At 51.8% G+C, this 17,423-nt stretch overlaps 1 protein-coding gene across 3 annotated transcripts in view; it reads right to left on the reverse strand.

Annotated features, from left to right (window-relative positions):
- HDAC4 (histone deacetylase 4) overlaps positions 1–17,423 on the reverse strand; it is a 288,731-nt gene that overhangs the window by 252,640 nt on the left and 18,668 nt on the right. The gene's annotated exons all lie outside the window — the stretch shown is intronic.

Raw genomic sequence — 17,423 nt, forward strand, 5'->3', positions numbered from 1 at the left:
ACAGACGTACATGTTAAAGGTGAGACTAGAAAGCCTCACCTAGAAGACAAAATTTTAAGGAAAAGATTTCTCAAACCTATTCAATAATTTAAAAATGTAAGGCATTAACCGTGGAGGAGAGAAAATGACATATTATACTGCATCCAAATGAAGAACTTCAGTCTGTCAAGAGATCCAGCAGAAGAGCAAAAAGGCAACCCAGAGAGAAGATAATCTGCCCAGTACATCCAACAAAGGGTCAGAGTCCAAAATAAGTAATTCACTAATCATAAAGAAAAGGCAAGCAACCCAAATAAAAAATGGGCAAAAGCTATGAACAGGCATCTCTACAGAAGAGAGTTCCAAAAGGTCAGTCATCACAGGAAGAGGTTCTCAGCAACTGCAATACTAAGGAAATGCAAATCAAACCCACAACAGGATCCCACGAAAGGCTAAAATATAAAAGCAGAGCAGAACCCGGCACCGGCAAGGGTGGAGCGACCAAACCTCTCAGGTGCTGCCTCGAGAGTGGGCAGGAGAAAACAGCTATGGGAAAGTGATGCTCAACCGGCCTGTGAGGCTCACGCGGGCTCCCCAGCCACGCACGGGCGACGCAGGAGCATCGTCTGCGGTCGGTGAAAACTGGAAACCTGCCATGTGTCCATCAGCAGTAGAGTAAATAAACTGTGAATCAAAATACAGTCCTCCAGAGAACACACTCCAGCAACAAGACCAAGCAAAGCACACCTCAGGGCAGCAGCACGGATGAGCTCTGCGGCTGGGGGAGAGCAGGCACGGGAGTGCACAGTGCGTGACTCCACGGCGTGAAAGGCCAAAGCAGGTCAAATGACCTGTGCTGTCAGAAGCCGGCACAAGGGACCCTTGGGTGTGGAAGGAAGAACCAAGGGGTGTGGGTAATGTTTTGTTTCCTGATCCAAGTGCAAACTCCATGAACGGGCAGAAATTCACCCCCTAATGCTTTGGGCTGCTAAACAGAGACAGGGAATCAAGCACTCGGAGGTCATCGTGCACGGAAGAAAGACTCGGAATCATACCTACTGGGCCGGTCTATTTCACCTGCAGTGCCAGCAGGACACTGGCTTTCTGGGCTACCGTACTCTCCCAATACAGCAGGCTCCTGCTACTGTACTCACAACCACTGTGTACTCGGGAAATATTTACCAAATTACCTCGTCTGGAAACAGCAAAAGCTCACAGAGACCGCACGGGATGCACGAGTTCGAGTCTGTAACACAAATACGGGTGTCAGGGGGAGGGGGGATTCAAACTGAGGCAAGTCCCAGGAGGCCCCAAGCCAGGCTGTCAGACAGAAAAGCGTATGGTGGGATAATTTTAATTCAAATATTTTTCAATTAAATAGTAAACTTAATTTGAATTAAGATTAAGTTTAAATAAGTTTCAGTGAGAAAACAAACTGTTGACCGTATGAGTTTTCTGAGCCCTATTTATCCATAGCCAGCTTCTTAAATAAGCATCGTTTTGTTCACCAGACACCCTTCATGAAATACGGGCCATAAGGTTGAGCAACTATGTTTTGTAAGAGTGACATTTGATGATGGACGGTCACACAGTCAAAGACAAGATGTTTTCCCATAATCTGTTGGGACAGTTTTATATTTTAGTTGCGTAATAGGCTCTATGTGTGCAGCGTTGCTTCAGTCATGTCCTACTCTTTGCAGCGCTATGGACCGTGGCCTGCTGGGCTCCTCTGTCCATGGGATTCTCCATGCAAGAATACTGCAGCGGGCTGTCATGCTCTTCTGCAGGGGATCTTCCCGACCCAGGATCAAACCCGCCTCTCTTACGCCTCCTGCATTGGCAGGCAGGCTCTTTACCACTAGTACCACCTGGAAAACCCCAGTAGGCTCTATACTTGAATAGGAACTTCACTAACTCTGTGAAATTAGGCTCTGTGGTGAGCAGAGGGCTAGGATTCCATCAGCCCTGACTCCTTCCGCCTGTTCTGGAGAGGCCAGAAGGTCTAACCCCGAGAGGACAAAGGGGACGGGCACTGTGTCATCCTTCGCACACGCGTCTGCACACACCGTCAGCAGCATGACAGCATCTACCCTCTCCCCTGAAGGAGGCAGCCTCCCAGCACCCTGGATCGCTTCTCCACACGGCCGTGTCTGTTGATTGATAATTAGCCACAAAAACAAACTTTAGATTAAGCGTCCAAATGGATAAAGCATCCAGATAAAACAACACTTGTTTCCTGAGCTGCTGAATAAAATAATTTTAGAGGAAAAGTTTCCAGCAGTCAGGCAGGCGGCTGGAGATCTGACTCATGAGCAGAGAAGTCAGATGGGGCAGGGGGCAGGCAGGCGCAGGCCAGACACTGCCATGGCCAGAGCGCCCAGGGCATTCTGCATCAGGATGGGGTGCTAAGCCCCTGTGCAGTTCCCCGCCTGGTCTCACTAAGTGGGGGTCAAGGGAGAAAAGCAGTGCAAACCTAGGACCGTGAAGAATCCCCGGGGGGGGAGGTACCGGCGGTCCCATGTCCCCAAGGTTCCACTAAAGGCCTGAGGCTATCCCAGAGGCCAGGAGCGAGCAGGGACTCAAGGGTCTACTCCGACCCCCGGGCCCCTCATCCCCCAGGAAGCCACCCTTCATCCTTGTCCTTCCTTCACAAAGCGCATCGATGCAGCGGAGACGTGCAAGGACTTCCATCATCCTGCAAATGGGCCCGCAAACTCCCCCGCGGGCTCCCCTCTCACCCCACCACCCCAGCACCACCCTGTGACCTCAGGGCCGGCCCTGTCTGCAGGAGCTGTGCTGCGTCTCCCCTCCTCGTCGTTTACATGTACACGCGCGCGTTCGGTGCACATAAATGGAGGGTGTCTGCACGCTCCGTCTTTGGAGCCCTTGTCTTTTTTCCTTCTTTTTCCTCCCCTCTCCACCACCAGCCACAGCAGGTCATCTCTGTGTGGGTACGGTCCATACTTTTCTCCGTTTTCTTACACACACAGATTTACACACAGAGATGCACACACATACCCACACACGCAAACCCCAGGTGTTCACGCTCTGCCTTACAAAAGTGAGATTTTATCAACACAGACTTCTCAGTGTCTTGCTTCTCTCCCTCGACAGTACTTCTTGGGACGTCCCATCCATCGTGTGGGTGTACCAAAATCTGGCCCGTCACCGCCCTACTCAGGGGCGCAGGCTTCCTTCCGCAGGTGTCACTGCCGGACGGCTCAGTACAAATATCCTTACCTGCGGGTGCCCAGGCTCCCTGGGGGAGGACGCTGAGTTGGGGACAACGTGTCTCCCATCTCAGGACGCAGCCGCAGGACGTCTTTCAGAGCCGAGCCACCGCTCACACCTGCTCCAGCCCCACCCAAGGTCACCGCCGCCCCACAGTCCCGCCTGCTGCAGACGTCATGTCTCTCTCCGCTCTGGCTGAAAAGCAGAGTCCCCGCCATCTATATCTCCTCATGCTGCTGACAGGGCATCTGACCATCTCTTCACTGTGATGTGTTCTCTGTGCTGCCCAGTCTGTGTTCACTGTTTTTTTAAGTTATGTGTATATATATATATAATTTTATGCATTTATTCTTGGCTGTGCTGGGTCTTCACTGCTGCTCGGGTGTTTCTCCAGCTGCGCAGGGCGTGGGCTCAGCCGCACTCGGGCTTCAGTTGTCGCAGCTCCTGGGCTCTGGAGTGCAGACTCAGGAGATGTGGTGCACGGGCTTGGCTGCTCCACAGCCTGCGGGATCTTCCCAGACCAGGACTCGAGCCCGTGTCTCCTGCACAGGTGGGCAGATTCTTTGCCAGTGAGCCGTGTTCACTTCCTAAACTTGTCTGTCTCTCCAATTTCTAAGAGGCCTCTGGAGAACAGAAACATTCTTCTTTAGCTGTCAAATGTTACACACGTTTTCCCCAAACCTCTCATTGACTCCTGGACTTTGTTGATGGTATCTTTATCCGATTAAAAGTCCTAAATTTTAAACTGTCAGAGGTGTCCTCTGAAGCTTCTGGGGACCCTGGGCCCAGCGAGGAGGTGACTGTCACTGCAGATTCCTACGGTTCTGCTTTTTATATTGACACCCTGAATCCTGCTGGAATTCACCTTCCCTTCATCTTCTTTAAACATGAACAGGCAATTCACTGGCCATTTAAGGAAAAGTTGAAATAAGAAAAAAATACAACCAAGATAAATAGAAACATTGACCCCAGAAGACACCAAGGTAATTGGAGCCCCTGTAACAAGTGACACAAAGAATGCACACCAGGGGCAAAACACGGCCCTGAAAACGCCAGCAGGGGTGGCCGGGCCACAAGGAGAGTGCTGGGACTTCAAGCAGGCAAGCGCCAAGATAAGAAACCCACAGAGGAACGGGGTGGGAGGGTTCCCAGCCGAGTAAACCTCAGAGGACAAAGCTGGTGCCCTGGATGGAGTCACGGGAACTCCACCAACGGGCAACAGAGACAGAGGGGAGCGAGGAAATGACGACAGTGATGACGGTGGTGGTGGTGGTGGTGATGGTGGTGATAATGGTGATGATACTGATGATGGTGGTGGTGATGGTCATGATGGTGATGGTGGTGATGCTGGTGATGATGGTCATGATGGTGATGGTGGTGATGGTAGTGGTGATGCTGGTCATGATGGTGATGGTGGTGATGGTGGTGGTGATGCTGGTGATGATGGTCATGATGGTGATGGTGGTGGTGGTGGTGGTGGTGGTGGTGGTGGTGATGGTCATGATGGTGATGGTGGTGGTGATGGTGATGGTGATGATACTGATGATGGTGGTGGTCGTGATGGTCATGATGGTGATGGTGGTGGTGATGCTGGTGATGATGGTCATGATGGTGATGGTGGTGACAGTGGTGATGCTGGTGATAATGAGATAATGGTGGGGATGGTGGTGGTGATGGTGGTGGTGATGGTGGTCGTGATGGTCATGATGGTGATGGTGGTGATGGTGGTGGTGATGGTGATGGTGGTGATGCTGGTGGTGATGCTGGTGATGATGGTGATGCTGGTGATGGTGGTGATAATGGTGATGATACTGATGATGGTGGTGGTGATGGTCATGATGGTGATGGTGGTGATGGTGGTGGTGATGGTGATGGTGGTGATGCTGGTGATGATGGTCATGATGGTGATGGTGGTGATGGTGGTGATAATGGTGATGATACTGATGATGGTGGTGGTGATGGTCATGATGGTGATGGTGGTGATGGTGGTGGTGATGGTGATGGTGGTGATGCTGGTGATGATACTGATGGTGGTGATGGTCGTGATGGTCATGATGGTGGTGGTGGTGACAGTGGTGATGCTGGTGATGATGGTCATGATGGTGATGGTGGTGATGGTGGTGGTGATGCTGGTGATGATGGTCATGATGGTGATGGTGGTGATGGTGGTGGTGGTGGTGATGGTCATGATGGTGATGGTGGTGGTGATGGTGACGGTGATGATACTGATGATGGTGGTGGTCGTGATGGTCATGATGGTGATGGTGGTGGTGATGCTGGTGATGATGGTGATGATGGTGATGGTGGTGATAATGGTGATGATACTGATGATGGTGGTGGTGATGGTCATGATGGTGATGGTGGTGATGGTGGTGGTGATGGTGATGGTGGTGATGCTGGTGGTGATGCTGGTGATGATACTGATGGTGGTGGTGGTCATGATGGTCATGATGGTGGTGGTGGTGACAGTGGTGATGCTGGTGATGATGAGATAATGGTGGGGATGGTGGTGAATGATGACGGTGATGAGGGAAGGAAAAGAAAACTCCCCTCCAAATTAACCCACAATAAGAAAGAAGGAGTGCCCTGTGTGCCAACCAGGATAAATCTAAGCCCCATGTTACAAAATGTCAGAACACCAGTGTGAAGAGAAGCTCCTGCAGCTTCAGAGGGAACCACGTCACACAAGAGACCATGAACGTGAGTGAGAATTGGGCAGTTCTGCGCTTCTCATCAGCAACAGGGGACCCGCTGCCTGCTGCACTGGCTCCCGAGTTCTGAATGCTCCTTCTGCCCCAAACAAGGCACGTCTGGTCACGGCCCCCTCGGCGAACCTTCTAGACAGGGCCTGTCGCTGTGACAGTCAGGAGATGCTGGCCCTAAGGTGTGTGTCTGCTGTGGTAAGTGACGCGGGCCTCCCCAGCCAGGCCCAGATCTGTGACCTCCTGGCCACTGCGCTCGGTGGCCAGCCAGAGGCGATGAACGCCCATCAGTCACGGACCCGACAGAGAGCAGACGGGTCCTGTCCAGGGCCCTCCTGATGACTTCGCTTGCCTCAGACCCTGATGCTTCTCAGCTCCATGTGTCCCCAGATACAGCCTGAGTGGCCAGACATGAGAGAGGGTTAGTTAAGAAAAGAGCAGGGAAGGACTTCCCTGACGGTGTGGTTGTAAGAGTCCACCTGCCAAGGCGGGGGACACGGGTTCGGTCCCTGCTCCAGAAAGATTCCACATGCCACAGAGCAGCTAAGCCCGTGTGCCACAGCTGCTGCGACTGTGCTCCAGAGCCTGGAAACCGCAGCAAGAGAACCGCCACCAAGAGAAGCCTGCACACCGCACAGCCCTGCTCGCCTAGAGAAACCTGTGCAGAGCAACGAAGACCCAGGACAGCAAAGAATCAACATGAGCAGCAGGAAGGGGCGTAGTGACGACACCTCCAGTCCTAAGACGGATGAGCGCGGGTCCGACGTGCCGGGTGGCGACCTTGGTCAATCACACCACGCTGAGCACTGGCAGTGCGCTGAGATTAACTGTGAGCAGCGTCCCCACACGGGAAGAAGGTGACTCGGTGAGAAGGTAATGCATGAGGGGACGCTCATGTTAATCAACCTGATCATGGGAATCATTTCAGCATGTACACAGGTTACACGCACAAAACTTCGTCAGCTACAAGTGAAGCAGAGTGAAGACCCAGCAGAGGGCAAAGAAACCCTACGCTGCTGTACAATCACAAATCACAATCACGAATAAGCCCCAGGCAAAGACACTCCCGGCAATCGAGGGGGCTGCAGCACGACAGAGAGAAAACACCTGCGCGGCACACACGTGGCTTTTCAGAGGAGGTGGGTCTTTACTGACGGGGGAGGTGACTCCGAGTCGGCCCACTCTGGACAGAGGCTGCCCCCTGCTGCCCCTGACACCCAGCCGCTGGGCCCGGACACCAAGACGCGCGGATGGACACCACAGGCCCCGGGACAGGCCCGCACCTCCTCCCCGGATGCCCTGGCCGTCCCACAGCCGTGGTGACGGCCATTTCGGGGCCGGCGGTGCCTCCAAACAACACCCTCTCTGGCTCTGTCCGTGACCTTGTCACTGACCTAAGTCGCCTCTGAAAACGTCATCGACACGAGCCCAGGAAAACGTCACCAGACAGACCCGCCCACCTACGCCCGCTGCCTCCGCCGTGTGTCCAGGCGTCCGGGGTCCTCCCCACTGCATGAGTCCACGTGCCGTCGGTTCCAGAAGCACCGTCCACCCCAAACACAGCACCCCATCCAGCTGGCTGCACCCAGCCGCAAGGCCCTCCCAGTCACTGGCAGGACCTACACATCTCTGTCACCTCCAGCAAGGAAGGCGGGCCCCAGGGGTCCTGCCCTCAGCAACCCCAAGCATCCCCAGTGTGACCCAGAGGAGACAAACCCCCTCGGCCCCGAGGTGAGCAGGCAGGGAGCCCAGAGCCCTGCTGCCCAGGGAGGTGCAGGACAGGCAGCACGTCCAGCTGGTGACGCCTGTCCTCGGCACAGCGGCCAGGGCGACAAGGGCACCCAGCACCCTCGGGCACACCTCACTGATACGACCCACGCGCAGGCCGGCAGGTCTGGGCCCCGAGACAGAGGCCCTGGCATCCCCCCTCCACCGCCCCCGCTGAGCCCGGAAGCGGATGCCATCCCCCACACCGGCCCAACGCTGCCCCTCTCCAGGACCTCCGCCTTCCTCCAGACACTGACCTGGGCAGAGATCAAACTGACCGGTGTCCAAACTCTCCTTGAGTTTCAAGAAAGGCAGGAAGGAGAGAGTGAGACACAGAGGCAGCCGCAGGGGAAACCGAGCGACACCCAGCTCCCGACGCCCCGGCCTGGCCCGGCCCGCACCCGGGGCGCATGGGGGGCCCTGGAGTGCAGATCTGAGCGGCCCCCAGCCCAGCCAGGCCATCCAGCGAAGGGAAGGCGTCCGGGGTAAGCAGTGTACTGGGCCTCGGAAGGAGACGGACAAGCAGACACGGCATGTCGGGGTGATGAGGGCTGGGAGGCAGCCAGGGCAGTCAGGGCAGGGTTGGGGGGCAGCCAGGGATGCTGGGGGCCGGGGGAGCCCTGGGAGCCTGGGGGCGAGGGGCCACTCACAGCGGGATGCTGACTGGGCTGCTCTCAGCCACCCCACCTTGTCCCCAGACCCCGCTTTTCACCCAAAGGTTCGCCTGTGGCCCACCCTCTCCTTGGCCTCCTTGGGTAAACTGCCTTCCAGAAATGAATAGGAGACAGACCTCTCTGCAGACTTCCAACGTCTGTCCGGCGTCCCAGGAACCATTTTTTTCCCTCTTTCATCCCGAAGGAAAACGACCCCACATTGCAGATTAAGAGAAGGTGCGGCGTGGGACCCAGAGCCGCAGGGCGGGAGGGCAGCTTGGAGCAGGCCCCCCAGGCCCAGGGATGGACAGCACTGTAAGGAGGAAGTATCGTCATCGGGACAGGGGGCCCCAGGGGGCAGGTGTCCCCCAGGGAGGGCTGAGCTGAGGGGAGAGGCGAGCCCAGAGGAAGGCTGGGCCTCAGGAAGGAAGGGGGGCCGCCCCGCTGGAGTGAAGGGGCTGCACAACTGCTAGGGGGCGGGCGGGGAGGTCAGCGGTGGGGACCGGGGGCCGGCCTGGCCACGGGGCCTCCTGCAGCCCTGGGGCCTCGCTGGAGGTGCGTGAGCGCCAGCAGACAAGCAGGCTGCGATTGCGAGAGGAGAAAGCACCGTGACATCTGCCCTGTTGGTGACCATCGGGCCGGGAACTCAGATGCCACATGTCCGCAGGGCCCTGCTCACCTCCAGGCCTCCCCGTAGGCCCCGAACTCCAGTCCCAGCCACCCACACCCTTCTGCTCTGCACCCATGGGAGACCGTGGGGCCCACCCAAGCGCCGGGCTGAACCCCGGCCGGGTGCCGCCCTTCCTTGGGGCGCCCGCCAGCTGAGGGGCTGCTTGGCCACTGCCTCCCCGGGACCCCGGAAGCCTCCGCAGCGGTGTTGTCTGAGGGATGGGGGCGGACAGGAGTCTGTCCTGAACCAAGGCACCGATGGGCCTGGCCGTGTGGCATCGGGTGTGGGAACCCGGGGGAGGGCCCAGACCCAGGGCTTCAGCCCCGGCCGGGGGCGCGCCTGCTTCTCTGGGCAGTTGGGGTGAAGAGGGAGGGTGGGACGTGGGGCCCTGGACCCAGCATAGGCCTGGCTGGTGCTGGCACCCGGGTCACTGAGGGGAGAGGATGACAGGATCAGGCCCAAGAAGATGGACCACGGTAATAAGGGGGGATGCGCTACAGCGACCCTCACAGAGACAGTCCCCAAAGGCTCCTCATAAAGGGGGTTTGACAAGGCTCCTATGCACGTGCTCCTGTGTACATACACACACATGTGCACATATACACGTGTGTGCTCAGTGTTTTCACTTAATATTAACCTCATGTAGAATGTGTAAAGCAATATATATTAATCGCACGCCTTATATTTTATATAGTTCCATATACATATAGTTACTGTATATATATTTGTCTCTCACCATCTTTTCCTTTAGAGCTGGCAAATGTTAGAGTAGGAACCACACGTCTTTTAAAAAATCTAACAGAACTGATGTTTAACAGGTACAGAGCTGCAGTTTTGCAAGATAAGGTTCTAGAGAACTTCTGTATGACCCTGTGAATTCACCTAACACCAGTGACCTATATACATTTAGAAATGGTTAGGATGCTAAAGTTTATGTTAAATGCTAAGTACCACAATTAATAATTTTTTTTTTTAAAGCTGGACGTGGTGCAGGGAAAAAATGGGGCTGCGAGAGGGTGGTTGTTCCCAGACCAGGGTCAAGCGAGCCCCTGGGATGAGCCTCCAAGCGAGGGTCCTTAGCTTCACGCAGGAAAGAAAGCAAGAGCAAGGCAGTGAGGGGAAGCAGATTTATTTAGGGAGAAGCACGCTCCATAAGCAGAGTGTGAGCCATCCCAGAAGGCGAGAGGCGGCCCCAGGGCACTGGGTCATCTTAGAAAGGGACAGAGTGTGGGGTGATTCAGGTTCACGGCTGGGCAATTTCAGGGGATGACAAGAGGGAGGGATATTCTAACTGTCTTGAAGAAGGGGTTGAGATTTCCTGGAACTGGGGCACCACCCACTTTCTGGCCTTCCAGAGCAGCTGCCCCTGTAGGTGCGTCATTTAGATGCTAAGGTATTACAGTGAACAGGTACTGAGGTTTGGGTCTCCTGGAGACACAACGGCCTGCAACCCTGGGCTGAGCTGGCTGGAGCCAGCTGCTGCGCCCTGCTGCTCTCAGCGCTGCGTCCTTTTGTGAAGCTGTGTCCTGCCCGCTTCCTCCCGGTCCCACTCCTGCCTCGGAGGCTTGAGTCCCACGACCGTGAGAAGCAGAGGGACAAGGGTCCATCTTCACCACGGCTTCTCCGGGGGCTGAGTGGGGGTGACCCTGCCTGTCAGGGAGTAAAAACTCTCTGAGTGCCTCCCCTGGCGGCCCCGGGGGCAGGAGGGCATCTGGCTTTAAGTCTGGGCAGCAGTATGGGCTGGAGTCCTCGCAGACGTCATCTTGGTGTGGAACTCTCGTAAGTGCTTCCAGAGCCTTCCTAAGGGTCTTCACGGGGCTCCTGTGCAGCAGCATCGGAGCCCAACAGTAAAGGTCTATAAATGACAGGAGACTTAAAAGGCAGGTTAAACATCTGACGGCCGACGCTGTAACTGATAGAGAAACTTGGCAAGAACTGCCAGAATTATGACTCAACCTTATGGAAACTTCACATAAATTCTACAGAAGTCTATCGCTATGAATAACATCGACCCAGGGTGTAATCAGAGGCTTATCACTCCTTTGACAATGCTTCCCATGTAATTTAACATATTAAATAATGCTAGTTAATTTAATATCTCAGGGCCTCTCTTCCATGAACCTTCTACAACTATCTGTATCCATATTATTTGTCCCTAATTTTTTCCCATTCTGAAACAACCAGCTCCAGGACAAAAGACTGGCAATTTCTTTCCCTTTAACAAATGCGTTCCATTCCTCATCTTCTTTCACTGAAATTCACACCTTAGTTTCCCGACGCACTGAAATGGTTCTTCTTTTTTACTAGCTTTAATTCCCTGATAGCTCAGTTGGTAAAAAAAAAAAAAAAAAAAAAAATCCGTCTGCAGTGCAGGAGACCCTGGTTCAATTCCTGGGTCGGGAAGACATCCTGGAGAAGGGATAGGCTACCCACTCCAGTATTCTTGGGCTTCCCTTGTGGCTCAGCTGGTAAAGAATCCGCCTGCAATGCAGGAGACCTGGGTTCAATCCCTGGGTTGGGAAGATCCCCTGGAGAAGGGAAAGGCTACCCACTCCAGTATGCTGGCCTGGATAATTCCATGGACTGTATAGTTCACAGGGTTGTAAAGAGTCAGACATGACTGAGTGACTTTCACTTTCACTTTTCCCACGTTCGCTTAATGACATTATATCATTTTACCCTTAACGACCTTACCTCCAGCAAAACTGATGAGCAGAAAGTAACTGTAAACTGTCATGTCCATATTTCCTGGCTGGAAAACTTAGGTTTTAGTCTTCCTCTCCTAAGGCAAAGTAAGTGAATTTAGACGCCACCCCCCCACCACCCACCCAGGAACTAATACTCTAATACATATCCTATCTGAAATGACCCAGAGAGTCAGTGAGTTCTCCCCATTTAATTTAGTCAAGTTTTAAGTTACCAAAATATAGAGAGACTATTTTAGACCGACAGTCCCAAAACAATTATTTCTACAGAGTTTACCTAAACCTTATCTCATTTACATTTACTTTCTTTAAATGTTTTTTTGTTTTTTACTTACGAGTTACTTACTTTCCTTGCTGACAAATTTGCAACAGATATAATAAGGTCTTACTACACTTCTAATAAACCTAGGTACTCTTGCCTGGAGAATTCCATGGACAGAGGAGCCCAGGGGTTGCAAAGAGTCGGACACAACTAAGCGGCCAACACTTTCACTTTTTTTCAAACCTAGGTATAACAGAAGTGTTCTTAACACTGATGACTCATAAAGACATGTCTATATGAATCAAACCACAAGCTTAAGCTACCTTCAGTACCAGATATCAATTCAGTACTGAGTATTTCCCAGGTCGTGTGAACCTGAAATGCATTCTGGTCAGATTTTTTTTTTATTTCTGAGTATTTCTATAAGCTCTTAGTTTCTTTATTCCAATTAACTGGAGCCCTTTTATGAATTAGTTTTGGCAGTACCACACATGGACAACACACATATAGATTCGTATAAACACACAAAACATAGAGACCTCATAGTTCCCATTCCAAAACTTCAGCCACAATTCAGGTTGTTGTTGATTCAGTTGCCCAGTCGTGTCTGACTCTTAGCGACCCCGTGGACGGCAGCAGGCCAGGCCTCCCTGTCCCTCAGCACTTCCTGGAGTTTGCCTAAGTTCATGTTCATTGCATCGGTGATGCCAGCCAGCCAGCCATCTCATCCCCTGGCGCCCTCTTCTCCTTCTGCCCTCAATCCTTCCCAGCATCAGGGACTTTTCCAGTGAGTCGTCTGTTCCATCAGATGACCAAAATACTGGAGCTTCAACTTCAGCATCAGTCTTTCCAGTGAATACTCAGGGTTGATCTCCCTCAAGATTGACTGGTTTGATCTCCTTGCCATCCAAGGGACTTTCAGGAGTCTTCTCCAGCACCACAGTCCAAAGGCATCAATTCTTTGGTGCTCAGCTTTCTTTATAGTCCAGCTCTCACAACCATACGTGACCACTGGGCAGACCACAGCCTTGACTATATGGACCTTTGTCAGCAGAGTGATGTCTCTGCTTTTCAGCACACTACCTGGGTTTGTCATCGCTTTCCTGCCAAGAAGCCATCGTCTCCTGGTTTCATGGCTGCAGTCACCATAGTGATTCTGGAGCCCAAGAAGAGGAAATCTGTCACTACTTCCACCTTTTCCCCTTCTGTTTGCCATGAAGTAATGGGGCCTGATACCATGGTCTTAGTTTTTTCAATATTTAGTCTTAAGCTGGCTCTTTCACTCTCCTTCACCCTCATCAAGAGGCTCTTTAGTTCCTCTTCGCTTTCTGCCATTACCATGGTATCATCAGCATATCTGAGGTTGTTGATGTTTCTCCTGCCTCTCTTGATTCCAGCTTGTAACTCATCCAGCCCAGCATTGCTCATTATGTGCTCAGCATATAGATTAAACAAACAGGTTGACAGGAGACAGCCCTGTCAGACTCCTTTCTGTATCTTGAACCAGTCAGTTTTTCCATACAGGGTTCTAACGGTTGCTTCTTGACCCGCATACAGGTTTCTCAGGAGACAGGTAAGATGGTCTGGTATTCCCATCTCTCTAAGAGCTTTCCAGACTTTGTCATCACCCACACAGTCAAAGGCTTTAGTGTGGTTGATGAAACAGAGATAAGATGTTTTTCTGAAATTCCCTTGCTGTCTCTATAATCAGCGAAAGTCGGCAATTTGATCTCTAGTTTCTCTTCCTTTTCTAAACCCAGCTTGGACATCTGAAGTTCTTGGTTCACATAATGCTGAAGCCTAGCATGCAAGCGTGACCTTACCAGCACGGGAAATGAGTGCGACTGTTCTGCGGTTATCACATTCTCTGGTACTACCCTTCGTGGGAATTGGGAGGAGGATTGACCTTTTCTAGTACTGTGGCCGCTGCTGGGCTTCCAGATTTGCTGACATAATGAACGCAAAACCTCGATGGCACCATCCTTTAGGGATTTGAATAGTTCCACTGGAATTTCATCACATCCACTAACTTTATTAATAGCACTGCTTCTTAAGGGCCATCTGACTTCGCACTCCAGGATGTCTGACTCTGGGTGGCTAACCACACCATTGTACTAATCCGGTTTATTAAGATCTTTGTTACACAGCTCTTCCATGTATTCGTTCCATCTCCTCTTGATCTCTTCAGCGTCTACTAGGTCTCTATCATTTTTATCCTTTATTGTGCCCATCTTTGGGCGGAATGCTCCCTTGATATTTCAGATTTTACTGATGAGATCTCCAGTCTTCCCCTTTTGTTACTTTCTTACATTATTAAGCACTGTTCACTGAAGGCCTTCTTGTCTCTCCTAGATACTCTTTGGAACTCTGTGTTTAACTGGAAGTAGTTTTCCCTCTCTCCCTTGCTTTTTGCTTCTCTTCACTCTTCTGCTATCTGTAAAGCCTCCTCAGACAACCACTTTGCTTTCTTGCTTTTCTCTTTCTTGGGATGGTCTTGTTTGTGGCCTTCTGCACAATATTACAGAGCCCTGCCCATCATCCTTCACCCACACTGTTAACTAGACCTAGCCCCTTGAGTCTATTTGTCTCCTCTACTGTGAATTCATAGGGGATTTGATGGAAGTCATACCTGGCTGGCCTAGTGTTTTTCCTGGTTTTCTTTAGTTTAAGCCTGAATTTTGCTATGAGAAGCTGATGATCTGAGCCACAAGTCAGCTCCAGGTCTTGTTTTTGCTTTCTCTATCTCTGGCTACAAAGAACGTAATCAATTTGGTTTCAGTACTAACCATTTGGTGATGTCCCATGTAAAGTCGTCTCTTGTGTTGTTGAAAAGGGGTCTTTCTATGACTAGTGCATTCTCCTGGCAGAATTCAGTGAACCTTTGCCCTGCTTCCCTTTGTTCTCCAAGGTCAAACTTGCCTGTTACTCCAGGTATAATCCTGACTTCCTACTTTTGCATTCCAATCTCCAGTGATGAATAAAACATCTTTTTTAGGTGTTAGTTCTAGGAGGTCTTCAAGGTCTTCATAGAACTGATCTACCTCAGCTTCTTCAGCATTGGTGGTTGGGGCACAGACTTGGATTACTGTGATGTTGAATGGCTTGCCTTGGAAATGAAGAGAGATCATTCTGTCATTTTTGAGGTTGCACCCAAGTACTGTATTTTGGACTCTTTGGTTGATTATGAGAGTTACTCCATTTCTTCTATGGTATTTTTGCCCACAGTAGTAGATACAATGGTCATCTGAATTTCGCCCATTCCAGTCCATTTTGATTCGCTGATTCCTAGGATGTCGATGTTTATTCTTATCATCTCCTGCTTGACCAGGTCCAGTTTACCTTGATTCGTGGACCTAACATTCCAGGTTCCTAAACAATACTGTTCTTTGCAGCATCGGATTTTACTTTTATTGCCAGACACAACCACAGCTGAGCATCGTATCCGCTTTGGCCCAGCCGCTTCATTCACTCTGGGCTCTTGGTAATTCTCCTCTGCTCCTCCCCAGTGGCATACTGGACACCTTCAGGCCTGAGGGGACTCATCTTTTGGGCCTTTTATACAGTCCATGGGGTGCTCACGGCAAGTATATGGGACAGTTTGCCCTTTCCTCCTGCCGTGATCGCGTTTGTCGTGATTCAGGTACAACAATGTACAGTCTATCCGTTACAAGGAGCTGGATTCAAACTGGGCTTCAGGCAGGTGAAACGAATCACGCTCATCTGTCTAGACGACTAAACTCTTTTTACTACTATTTATGGAAAAGGTACTTAGGATTCCTATTCTTCTTGAACAAGTCCAGTTCCAAATCACCTACCCCCTTTCCTGACATGTGAGCTTTAAAAGGCTAGGGGAAATAAGGGATCCTGGAGGAAAGTGGTTGGAGTATTGGCATCTCAAAGGCATAGGAGAAATGCTAGTTCCTCCTTGGATCACCTCCTCAGATCACCTCCTCCTCTAAAGCCAGGAATTTTTTTTTTTTTTAGTACTTACTAGTCTCTGAAAATAAACAGGGGAGGTCTTAGGAGTGGTAAAAGAATTGGTGGGCTTTGGATTATTTCAGGAGCCACCCATCTGTCTGGTATAGCCTAGATTTTTAAAACAAGGGCCGTTTTTGTTTCCTCAAAGGAAACTGGGTGGTTTACCTCAATGATTATCAAAGGACAGACACAGCCACGCAGCTCTGTTGGCAAGTCTCGCTGACCATCATTCAGCATAGGGAGAAGGCCTCCCCCCAAATTCCTACAGGCTCCGAGTCTCAGCTCTGGCCAGTTCTGTCAGATAGTGGCCCCCCACTTCAGTAATCTGCTCATAAACGCTTCCGAGGGTCCTCTCTGGATCTAAGAAGTGTGGCCTGTGAGCTAAGAGGCTTGCCTACAGCCTCAGATGGTCCCATCTCTAAAGGCAGCCTGACAGTTTTAGCCCAACTTTGTTGTCCATTCCATTTCCATCTCAACCTCAATTTTATAAGCACACAGCGTGTGGGCATTCCTGCTGTTCATGACTGTCTGGATTCGTCCACTCAAAGCCAAAGAGATTCTGGGAGTCTGGGTGCAGGGGGCAAGCAGAAGAAAGTGACCTTTAGTTCCAGCTCTGTGAAACGGTTTAAAAATGTAGATGGGGTAGAATGGAGACCTCCTCTGGCTTAGGACCAAGAGGTTCCCCTGACCAAGGGCAACCATTTTCCTTGGTAAAGTCTCCCAAAAGGAGCGGGGGGTGGGGGTTGGGGGCAGGGCAGGGTCAATCACTTGGCTTGGGGTCTTCCCTCCATCTCCATTATTACACAGGACTCAGGGAACAAGGGCCCCAGGATACCAGCCAGCGAGGAGCGGGCAACCACGTATCTAGTAAGGAAATAACTGTCTCACCTGTCTGTCGAGGGTCATCTGAGGCTCCACTGGAGAAAAGACCAGGTGTCCTTTGGGAGCCAGGGAAGGTCCTGGGCCCGTCAGTCTCTGATCCTCTCGGCCATCACTGGCTTGGGAGCCCTGAGTCCCCCTTGGGACTGGGGAATGCGCTGCTTCCAGTGGCCCCAGAAACCAAGCAGAGCCCTGTGGGGTTCCCATGTCCGTCTCTTGTTTGTAGGGAACAGACTCGTCTCTGACCTTCCCTGAGCTCCAAAGAGCAGATTCAAACAGCTGCTCATCAGGGACAGGAGAGAATGCAGAGACAAGGGAGGGACGGCCAAGAAACAGTGCAGCCTGGGGCGGGGTCCTGACTCTGCCTCACGGAACGCACATCACAGTGTCTTTGAGCTTTTTACAGAACTAAAAACCCTGACAAATGGAAGACGTTAGTATTTTTCATTCCAGAGGAAAAAAACCACAGTTTCATGTCCCTGAGAGGCTCATCAGGACCCCTGAAGCCAGATTAAAGGGATGCAGGCCCTGCCCTCATCCTTACCCTTACCAGCAGCCCTGCCCTGAGCCGCTGCTGGAAACTCCTGACCACATCCT

The sequence above is a fragment of the Bos mutus genome, chromosome 3 (assembly GCF_027580195.1).
Source record: "Bos mutus isolate GX-2022 chromosome 3, NWIPB_WYAK_1.1, whole genome shotgun sequence".
Classification (NCBI taxonomy): Eukaryota; Metazoa; Chordata; class Mammalia; order Artiodactyla; family Bovidae; genus Bos; species Bos mutus.